At 44.7% G+C, this 6727-nt stretch overlaps 1 long non-coding RNA gene across 1 annotated transcript in view; it reads left to right on the top strand.

The window, feature by feature from the left end:
- LOC102368974 overlaps positions 1-5570 on the top strand; it is a 31961-nt gene extending 26391 nt beyond the window's left edge. The window contains exons 3-4 of the long non-coding RNA XR_324750.3: positions 3356-3471; positions 4787-5570. This is a non-coding gene — a long non-coding RNA (uncharacterized LOC102368974). The remainder of the gene's footprint in view (positions 1-3355; positions 3472-4786) is intronic.
- The last annotated feature ends 1157 nt before the right edge of the window (positions 5571-6727 follow it).

Below are 6727 nucleotides of genomic sequence, written 5' to 3'. Positions count from 1 at the left end.
TAAGTGTCTAACCTTTGTTGAATCCTGCCCCTTGGGCCATTGTAGTGTCCACTATACCCCTGGTTTATACTGGTTATGTTCCCAGTATTGTTCCCTCATTAAAAGGTATATGGTTAAGTCCCCATTGGTGGTCTGGCTCTGCTCTATAGGGGGAGGAGAGTCCCTACACCTCCCACAGCACTTGTGCACCTGTTTTAATCCCTTCAATTGGAGAGGGGGTACCTCTTAGAGTACCGCCCGGGTTACACAGTGTTGAAATGAAACAGCTGGCGAAATTTCACACCGCCCTAGAGCTAATATGCTACTGCACGGTATTATTACGCTACTGTGCAGTAATGTCACTGAGCCTAGGGACAGAATTTACACACAAACCAGTTTAAGTGATCAGAAACCAGTTTAAACCTGTAACAGACCAGAAATTCAAAGCACATAAACTGCTTTCAAAATGGGCCAAATTGGTTGAAGATGAACCTGGTTGAATGTAGTTCAGACTTAACTGATTTAGGTCAAACCAGTTAATAGAACTTCTGTCCCAGACTCCTTCCTGGTTTAAGTTAATTCACAGTCCCCCAGAATACAAGGATACAGTGCAGTCCTGGGCTGGGCTGGGCTGGGCTGTTTGCTCCAGTGGAGCAGGATTGGCCACATCCCTCTCCTTTCTAGCTGAAGCACTATCACTGCTCCTCTGGCCCTGGGCCTGAGGCAAAGGAGGTGAGGGAGTGGGGAATCACAGAGAAGAGGGGTGACAGGGACCTCCAGAGGTCCTCTAGTGTCTAGTCCAGCCCCTGCCTGAGCCCTGTCCAGACCTCCCATACACGGTTTGCTCGCAGTCCCCACAACTGAGAACACTTGCCAAGGGGGCTCTGTACTGCTGGGAAAAAAGCTACCAAGGGCTTCCTATAGCTGGTTTTCCTCCCTTGCCCCACAGTGGGGCCCAGCACTGCACCCCTCCAGCCCTGGGCCCCAAGACAGCGCCACACATCCCCCCCCCCCCCTGACCCATGGCAGGGGAGGAGAAAGAGGAGGGGAGAGCTCTGCCTGCCACAGTGGCTCCATGATAGCCCAGCCCAGCCTAGATGTGGAGAGCCAGGAACAAACCGGTGCACAGCTCCCATGGCCCCAGCCTGAGCCATAGCCAGCTGGGAAGAGCCTGGCCCCTCCATGCCTGCCCTCAACAGTGCCCATGGGCCACCCAGTTTAGCCCTGCAGCCCCAGCCTCAGCCCCAGCCCCAGGTGTGGCAGGGTGAGTGGATAGCGAGGCCAGGCTGGGCCTTGCTGTAGGAGCAGGGGCCTTTCCAGCTGGCTGTGGTACAGGGGAGCCAGGAACAATTTGGGTGCATAGCCCCTGTGGCCCCAACCTGAGCAGCAGATGGCTGGGAAGGGCCCTGCCCCCACAGCCTAGTCCAGCCCCATCATCCATCCACCACACCCGGGGCTGGGGGCCGCACTGTCGGCGGCAGGAGCATGGTGGCGATAAGTGGAGAGCTGCCGCAGGCAGCTGCAGCACTGTCTGCAGTGGGGAGGGAGGAAGGGGTAGCGAGTGCCAACTGGCGGTCAGTGACCACCCGCAGATGCCACTAGCAGTGTTGGCATCAGCCAGTGGCAATCACAGACCGCCCGCAGATGCCACCAGTGGTGTCAGCAGTGTGGGGGGGATGGGGCTTGCGAGTGGTAACTGCCTGCAGGTACCACCAGCAGTGTCAGCGCCATCTTTTCACAGGGGGTGCACCGACACACTCAGGGGGTGCACATACACCCCCTATACATCGTCAATGGGAGCAGGGCCCTTCTCAGCCAGCTGTGGCCTAGGCTGGGGCCACGGGAGCTGTGCACCCTAATTGCTCTCAGCTTCCCACACCGAGGCTGGGCCAGGTATGCCTGGAGGAGGGAAGCAGCCCTTGCCTGGCTTTTGTGGGGGATGGGGGGGAGGGAGCATGGCCAGACCTTGGCCTGCAGTTGGCACCATAGGATTGAGCAATGAGAGCAGGGGCCCCAGTCACAGTTCTGAGGGGAGGGAGGAGAGAGTCACAGAGAAGTGGGGCTGGCAGGGACCTCCAGAGGTCCTCTAGTTTAGTGTCTAGTCCAGCCCCTGCCTGAGCCCTGGCCAGACCCTCCCATACAAGGTTTGCTCGCAGCACCCACAACTGAGAACACCCACCAATCACACCCAGGCCTGCTGGGGCCTAGCCATGTACCCACCCTCAGCTCAGCTTCCTTCCAGCCACTGTGGAAGGGGAGGGCTTGCTCTAGCCTGAGCCACTGCAGGCATGTGGCTGCATTTCTGGAATCAAAAGTGAATGTCTATTCACTTGCTTGCTGGTTCAATCTACTCAGGTTAGACTAACCTGCAAAGATTAAATCAATTCAGGCTTGGGCTTTTTGAATGCCTGTACTTAGTCTTAAAAGATGTTCACCAGCACTACTGCGCAGTAACTCTGGCTGCTGTACATGTTCTATTTCCATTCCTCAGATAGATTTAGAACTACCTTGGTTATTTCTCCAGGGCACTACACTGTGCCTAGTGTGTGCCAGAAACTCAACCTAACTGCAGAGACAGATACCCTGAGCAACCCAGATTTAGGGAGAAATTGCAGGAGAGCATCACTAAATAATGGAATCCAAATGTTGAATAAAACAAATGCCCTACAAAATAAGCTACACTGAATTTATTGTTAGGGATCTCTAGAGTTTTTGACTTTGAATATAATATATTAAATCCTTAAAATCATCATGTTTTAAGAGCAGTGTTTAGCAGTTACAGATTCTTTTTATTTCAGTGAATGAAAATTTACAGAGGGTGGGGGAATTTTTATGCATTTCATAAACCAAAATATCCTGTTAGTCATTCCTATCTACACAAAGAGCAGCCTGTCAAATTCTACTTTTTTTATCTTTCAGATGAAATTCCCCTCTACATTTTCCAAGAAAATATGCTAGTGTGCTACTCACTAATAAGGAAACCTTTCACTGACTTCCATTTTAATACTCATATTGTTTGGTAACAGTCAAAATTCTTTATAGTATTTCTTAATGTTTTTTGGCTGCACAGATATATTTATAATTTTAAAAATTATGCAGCTGAAAAACTTTTGGCTACCTTCTGCTTATAATAATTTTTACAGATATAGTTACTTTGTTCCAAATGATAGTGCCTGAGGGGCACATCTATAAAAGAGATCCTTTTGGTAATAAGTGATGCAGTGGGCCAGTACAGCAAAAATATTAGGTCTCACGCTGTGCACTTTAGATTATCTGCTGTGAAACTGCAGGCATTCTATAGGGCAGTGCATCATGTCTCCCTAAGCTTGATATATGGGAAGTGTTGATCCTGAAACAAATTTCTTTTTTTTTTCAGAACACTGTCAGACTATGGACAAATGCTTTAAGAAAGGAGGGGGAGCTGCCACTCAGGAATGCACGTTGGCTGTTGCAATATAAATGTGACATGTACATGCTCCTGTAACAATCCAAGTGAGATAAATCATTCTAATTCTAATCCTGAATTAAATGGAGTTAAAGTTTCAATGGTTTTGCCACATTATCACTGTTGAATCAAGCAACTATAACAGTAGTATTGTAACAGTTTGTGTTAGTTGAATTGATAGTGATGCTGTTGTGACATCTGTCTATACCCCTCCCCTCCTCTAGACTGTTGCCTGTCACATGTGGAAAAACTGTGAGAGTGCATTTTGCCTTAAACTGACCTGTTGGTTGGTGAGGTTTGCCCTCTGTCCCCTTCATCCCTGCATCCCATTAAAATGGAATCTGCTGCATAGGCACCATTGACCATCTGCTCAGAGGCCATATCTCCCCACACCTATTTCAGTCCCAAGCACAAACTTTCTGACAGCACAGCTGCATTGAACTAAGCATAGCAACTCAGGCTACATAATGATAAAAACACAAAGTTTGAACATCAGGTAGGATTATCTTTCCTGGACAAGTTTCAATATTTGAGGCTGGAGTGGGGCTGATATGCATGCACCACCTCCAGCTCACAGCTTGCCAGCGTATGCCTCCGTTGTGATGATGGTCACTATCACACACAAGCTAAAGTTCCACCAAGAGGATGGGCTCTCATGTACCTTCAGACTGATTGACTATCCTGTCTTTGATTTCCTCTGTGGTGTGAACCAATGGGAATCAAGGGACTTGCAAGAACATGGAAGCAGTCTGCTCAGTGTTACCTCTGCCTAAGCCAATGTTCTTGACTCCTGATTTTTGCCCCTAACTGAAACTTACTTTTGACATACTGAGCCAGTAAGTATGACACTAGTTTTGTATCTTGTCTGATAATCAGCCTTGACACTCATGGAGATGGGATCATTCAGAAAGATCTCAATGGGATCCATGAAGGGATTCTGGAAATGACCAAGTCCCCAAACTAGAGGGGGGAAGGGGAAAGAGGAGCCCAGGGATCACAAATTAACCCCTCACCAGTCACCAGTTGGACTTCTTTAATTTAAGACTCGGTATAATAGTCTTAAATTAAGGAAGCCCTTCTTTAATGTAAAACTAGGTACAATAGAGATAGTAATAGTTTTACATTTTCTTTTATTTTTTTAAACAATGACATCAGTAAAGTAATTAAGAGTACTATTATTTCCAGTTAAATGTTTTCTCATGCTTGAAAGTACTGTCCCTAAAGATTATTTGACAAATAATCATACCCTGTCAACACCATACATTATATGACTGTTTGCAAGATGCGTTGTAGGTATTTTAGTGTAATTTTTAGATTCTGTTTTTAAAAAATATCTAACCCTTCTTTCTTTCTTTGCTGTAGAGCTGGCTGCAGATCAACAACATTAAAAAACCCCAGGAAAACCCCAAACATACTGAGACAAATATCTGTTTAATCTTCTTCATTATGATAATCAAAGGTGTTGTAGGCTGGTCTGACATGCATGCATTCCTTTACATGTATTTCAATCTCTTTAAACAGACAGTGAAAACAAAATTATTAACTGAGGTCCAGATTTGGCAATGTTTCACCTTTTTTTTTTTGAGAGCCAGATTCTGATGCTACTCAGTGCAAGTTCATCATACTTTGAGCTAAATCATGGGCTGGCTTGAACATCACAGAATGCAGTTAGTACAAGAGGGGAAATGAGGGAGTTAAGTTCCCCTCTCTAAATGAAGGGGAGAGGAAGAATGCAGGGACATTTTGTTCTGCCATACCCCAGTGCATTCAGCAGTTCAGGAGAGCCTGCATATCATGGAACATAAAGTATTCTAGAACTATTGTATGGATGTTTACTTTCTTTTTGGAGTGACAGAGGAAAGAAGGTGACAATGACTTGAAGACTGGTTCAGGGGCAGCACTTTTTGCTCAGGGCAGATTATAGTTAGGCACTCATCCTCTGTAAGTAGCGCTGTTGACTCATGGAAGAAGGCAACATGCTCATTGTGAATATGGGTGTCAGAATTTTGCCCTATGTACTTTTGTGACAATGTCCTACCAACCCACTCAGAGATAGCTTTTAATATACTAAACAAAACTATTTGAAAATAATTTTTATGAGCAAACACCATGCTGACTCACAATAATACATTTTATTGCTTAGTAATATGGTTATTTCCTTTTCTGTGGAAGGGGAGGGAGGGGTTGTGAAATGGCTGTTCTATCCCCTTTACAAAGTACCTTATTAAAATACAGTTTCTTGTATAAGGCGATTATATACTTTTGTTTGTATTACACAAAACTGGACTATTCATAGCATTGCTATGAAAGCATCTTTTTCAGAACATTTTATTAGTTTTAATATTCAAATCGGATATCAAGCCACTAAGGAAGTAAAAAGGGTGCAGTGGAGAACGTAACAACTACTTGGAGCCATGCTATATGTTTGAGTCTAAATATGGATGTCCCCAAAATGTGCGAGCAGGTTATTTACAATAATTCAAGCACTCCTTTATATAGGTCCAGCATGTTTAATGTTTGCAATGGTGTCAGTGCCTTTTTACAAAAGTCCCTATCAGATTCAAACTCTATTATTAGAGATTTTCATATATGGAGCCGCACAGTGGTCAGCACAGAAAACATCTACACCACGTATCTATGACTTACCTACACATTAATTTATATTTATTAAAATATATTAACAAATAATATTAAAGAGGGGCTTAGTCAAAAATTTATAAAAATATACATGGCAGCACCCACTGGAAAACTGGAAAAAATAGATGCCTCTGACCCTCCCCTTCCTCATACCACAATGTATATAACACTTCCCTTCAGCTCATCCCCCTCTCTAAAAATCTGGGGAAAGTGCTCCTGCACCCTGAAGTTTGACTCTTTAAAATCCTATAAACCTAGGCTGTACTGTTATATCTAGATGAAAAATACTCTGCAGAGCCTGGAGTCACCCTTCTTCCCTTCTTTGCTCCTCTCACCTTGTCTGAGAAAGGGAGTAAGTTATTTCACCCTCCCTATGGAGTACCAGGCAACTCATGTTCTCTTCTGTCTCTACTGCAAGGCTGAGAACTGTGAAATTGGGGGCATGGAGAGGGGAAAGTTTCATTTTCCTTTGCTCTCTCATGTAGCTGAGTACAGATTCTGTCAGTCTAGACTAGAGGTATAAGAACACTTGGGTTGTTTGTTTGGGACTTATTTGGTTGATTTTTTTGTCTGTGAACAATACAAAATTTAATTTAAATTATGTAATTTATACACATATTTCTGCACTTTACAGCTAACTAAAACAATAGTCAAATTATACCCATC

The sequence above is a fragment of the Alligator sinensis genome, unplaced genomic scaffold (genome assembly GCF_000455745.1).
Source record: "Alligator sinensis unplaced genomic scaffold, ASM45574v1 scaffold493_1, whole genome shotgun sequence".
NCBI classification, from domain to species: Eukaryota; Metazoa; Chordata; order Crocodylia; family Alligatoridae; genus Alligator; species Alligator sinensis.
This window is presented reverse-complemented; position numbering and strand designations above follow the sequence as displayed.